The sequence below is a fragment of the Neophocaena asiaeorientalis genome, unplaced genomic scaffold (assembly GCF_003031525.2).
Source record: "Neophocaena asiaeorientalis asiaeorientalis breed wild unplaced genomic scaffold, Neophocaena_asiaeorientalis_V1.1 scaffold134, whole genome shotgun sequence".
NCBI classification, from domain to species: Eukaryota; Metazoa; Chordata; class Mammalia; order Artiodactyla; family Phocoenidae; genus Neophocaena; species Neophocaena asiaeorientalis.
The window spans coordinates 24,049,880-24,054,617 of record NW_020185339.1 but is presented as its reverse complement, the minus strand read 5'-3'; positions in this window follow the sequence as shown (position 1 = coordinate 24,054,617).

The following is a 4,738-nucleotide window of genomic DNA, read 5'->3' as shown; positions in this document are numbered from 1 at the left end:
GCGGGGAGAGCGCAGCCCCGCCTACCAGGGGGCGGGAGCGGGAGCCCGCAGCGCTCCCTGGCGGCCGTTCTGGGCCCGGCCGCAGGGCGCTTGCCGCGCAGGCTGCCCCAGGCCGCGGCGCCCTCCGCCCCGACCTGGCGGTCCCAGCGGCTCGGGTGACCCCAACCTCGGCCGCTGGTTACCCGGCTCCCCAGGCCAGCGGCGCCGTGCTCTCCGCTCCAGTCTGGCGACCCGGGGGATTCTCCACAAAACCCTAGCGGCAACTCAGGCCGCGGCCCTGCTGCGGTGCCTTGCAACCTGAGGACCAAACGGCTGGCCCGATCTCACCCAGCCCAAAATGCCTCCTCCGAGCTAACGCCTCCCGTCCACGATTACACACCTCAGAATCCCCAAAGACTTGGGGAAGCAGGGCGTGGAGATCTGGGGGTTATATATGGCAATAGCCCCAGGGGAGGGAAGGCGCGTATCTCCACTGGCAGTGACAAGAGTTGGGTAGAAAGGAAAGAGCAAAAGTGCCAAGCTGCGGAGAAAAAAAACAAAACAAAAAAACAAGGACTCTTAGCTGCAGAAAAACCCCACAGAGAGAACAGGCTAGCTGGCAGTTGAAGGAGGGCTCCAAGGCCAACAGAAGCGGGCTTTTTGATTCCCTAATTACTCCATTGCCAGGTTAAGGTGGTAGGGTGGCTACACTTCAAAAGGCTCAATCGGGTTTCTCCCCCGAAAATGGTCGGGGTGCTTCCCCTCCTCCATTGGAGAGGCCAGAGAGCGGCCAGTCAGGTAAGATCTGGATGGAGTTCATCCCATCCCAAAAAGGGAAAAAGAGAGAAGAAAAGTGGATATTGAAAAATTGGTACAGTTTATACAGGGTGATTCAGGGTCCTGTTCAGAGCTCAGCAACTCAATATATGCGTTCTAAGAAAGGAACACATTTAGGAAAGAGCATAGCAGGATGGCCCCCTGTCAAGGCAGAGGTATAAAAGCCCCCTCCTTTGCTCTCGACAATCTATGCCCCTCATTACCTTCAGGATCTTGATCCCTGGAAAGATACACACAAGACAAGTGTCAGTGGTTTTTCTTGGAGAGAGAAACTGGGGAACAGGGAATAAGGAACGAGAGGAAAAATTACCTATCACTATATACCTGTAAATTTTTTGAATTTTTACCATTTTGAAAATAAAATTCACAGTTTTTCTGAAAACTTAACCTCTTCCAGGAAGTCTTCCCTGGTTAACAGTTCTTTCCCTTTTGTTAGGTCTCCTTATCACTTCCATACTTAGTTTACACTATCACAGTCAGGTTGCTCTTTTTGGGTTTTGTTTTTTAACTTTTTTTAATTGAGATATAGTTGATGTACAACGTTATATGTTACAGATGTACAACAGTGATTCACATTTTTAAAGGTTATACTTCATTTATAGTTATTATAAAATACTGGCTATATTCTCTGTGTTGTAGTCACAATCAGGTTTAACTTGCACATCTTTGTTGTTCATTTCACCTTACATCTTTGACATACAGGAGTCCAATGTTCCAGAAGGAATTTTAAACTCCTTGTTAGCCAGAGTCCTCCAACACAGAACTGTATATTGGTTTTTTGATTTTTGTGTTTTTTATAAATTTATTTATTTTTGGCTGCGTTGGGGTCTTCATTGCTGAGTGCGGGCTTTTCTCTAGTTGTGGAGAGCGGGGGCTACTCTTCGTTGCGGTGCGCAGGCTTCTCATCTTGGTGGCTTCTCTTGTTGTGGAGCACAGGCTCTAGGTGCGCAGGCTTCAGTAGTTGTGGCTCGCAGGCTCTAGAGCGCAGGCTCAGTAGTTGTGGCCCACAGGCTTAGTTGCTCCGCGGCATGTGGGATCTTCCAGTACCAGGGCTCGAACCCGTCCGTGTCCCCTGCATCGGCAAGCAGATTCTTAACCACTGCAACACCAGGGAAGCCCCCTATTGGTTTTGTTTCCTATGGGGAAAAAAAAAAAAAAAGGATGCTCAAGCAGAGCAGCACCTGGGAACAGACACAATGTTTGATGATGATGATGAAGATGAGGCTGAAGAAGTAGAAACTGAAGGTAGTTGCGGATCTGATGGATATGGGTGTTGGGATATGCTGACTTGGCTAGTGGGTATGATGGACCTTCCAGGAAGGGCTAAGCTAGTATATGGTCCAGAGGATGGGGAGAAGGGGAACACATGGCCTCCAATGCCCAAAATAGCTTTTGGTAACCTGCGGAATTGGAGTCAGGGGTTGAGCTAGGGACACGTGCCTGGTTCTGGCTCCTGAGTGGAGGTGAACAAGGAAGTTTGCCAGCCGGGTTCTCTGGGCAGCTGGAAGGAGGAAGAAGGGCTAGAAGAGTTATTTTTAATATTATTCAGAGCACAGAAAGAGGATTTCCCAGGAGGGAAAAAAGGGATATGATATAGGTAACACAGTTACTTCCAGGGCTCAGGGAGATGCACGGTGTGGGGGAGGAGGAGGCCGGAAGTGGTGGCAGAGCCCTCTTATGCAAATAGTCCTTCTGGATTCCACTACTGAATTCATATTTGGATAACTCTAGGCAGATGCCTGCCTGTCTTTAAGCCTCAGTTTTCATTCTTCTAACAAATGTCTACTGAGGATTCACCATTGTATTCAGCCCTATACTAACTGGTTTGGAGGTAGAAACTTAGAAGTAATGGTGTCGGGAATTCCCTGGTAGTCCAGTGGTTGGGACTCTGTGCTTTCACTGTCAAGGGCGGGAACTAAGAGCCCACAAGCCACGAGGTGCAGCCAAAATAAGTAATAGTGTCTATTTTTGTGGAGTTTATAACCTAGGAGAACATACACATGTACATGAAACAATTAGAGAATATAGGATTCATGCTACTTTATGCGGCATTATGTGTTCAGAATAATGTCGAGAGATGGGTTCAGTCAAGAGGGTCTTCCTGGAGGAGGTGTGTTTTGAGTCAGTACTTGAAGGAAGTTATCGATGTAGAATGATAGGGAAATGGCAGGAAATTGGTTGTTTCAAATACAGGGAATGGGGGCTTCCCTGGAGCTTCCCCGGTGGCGCAGCGGTTGAGAGTCCGCCTGCCGATGCAGGGGACGCGGGTTCGTGCCCCGGTCCGGGAGGATCCCACATGCCGCGGAGCGGCTGGGCCCGTGAGCCATGGCTGCTGAGCCTGCGCGTCCGGAGCCTGTGCTCCGCAATGGGAGAGGCCACAACAGTGAAAGGCCCGCGTACCGTAAAAAAAAAAAAAAAGATCACAAATCACAAATACAGGGAATGAACTAGGGAAAGCTTAAATGGCAATAATTACCTAATCTAATTAGTACGGGGGGACAACAAGCAAACTGGCTTGGCAGGCCTATTGTACCTTGGAGATTCTGCAGCAGTTAACTCGGTTAAGGCATAGTGTTAATGAGGTCACAGTTTAGTTATGTATCCCAGTTAATTTCTGTCTTTTATCCGGTCAGATCCTTACTCCTCACTCTAAGCAGCTGTCTCACATGTGTAAGCACTTGGTCAGAGAGGCGGGACAAGAGAGTGGGGTTGGAAAGAGTAAATCTGTCCCTCAAGATCATGTGCCCTTCTGAGAGTGGCTCCCAATTATCATCTTCGAACTGGAAGGAGATACTGTATCTTGTTGGGGGGAGGGTTCTGAGGGAAAAAGAAGAAATGTTAAAAGAGAAAAAGGGGCTTCCCTGGTGGCGCAGTGATTGAGAGTCCGCCTGCCGGTGCAGGGAACACGGGTTCGTGCCCCGGTCCGGGAAGATCCCACATGCTGCGGAGCAGCTGGGCCCGTGAGCCAAAAAGAAAAAGAAGTGAGATCATTCCCCAATTTGGGACTTCATGTATAAATAATTTAACATAAGGATTGAAATGCCTTCCTTACAAAATGTCAAATGTAAACCAGAGTTCAAGGGAGGGTTTTGCTCCTTGAAATCCAGATAAAATGGGCTCACACTTTATTTATTAATTTGTTTGTTTATTTTGGCTGCGCCGGGTCTTAGCTGCAGCATGCAGACTTCTTAGTTGCAACATGTGGACCCTTAGTAGCAGCATGCACGTGGGACCTAGTTCCCAGACCAGGGATTGAACCCGGGCCCCCTGCATTAGGAGCGCAGCTGAGTCTTACCCACGGCACCACCAGGGAAGTCCCCAGATGGGCTCAAACTTTAAAAATCAATCCATATCCAGTGGAATTCCGCAAATGAATGCCAATCTCAAGGAGTGGGAAGAGTTGGAAGGTTTACATCTGTTTTCAGGCCCCTGTTTCTGGACAAGATCTCTCTCTTCCCTACCAGTTAGACCCTAAAGGCAACAGTCTAATTACTTCATCCTCCCACCCTAACCCCCACAACACTACTGAGATAAAACTTTCCTGAATGTGGAGAGCATGACTGAAGACTTATGCTCTAAAGACTAAAGCAGAGGAGGGGCTTGCACTGTAATAACAGAACCATCTTTAAATGCAGCAGCAGACACCACCATTCTTAAAACGTCCTTCCTTTACTCCACTGTGGGGGAATTTCAAGAGCTCTTGTACCCACCTAGATCCAGTCTCTGATTGCTGATTTCTCTCTCTTCTCTCTCTCTCTCTTCTGTTCTTCCCACTTTTATCAAGGGCACTTTTTTTCTCCTTGTATCATGATTGAAAGCAGTGTAGTGACGTTTCCTTGCCTGGGTTCAGGTTCCTGCCCATGAGGTCTCACCTCTATCAAGTGCACACTTTTGCAGGCAAAGATGGTTCTCTACCATAAAA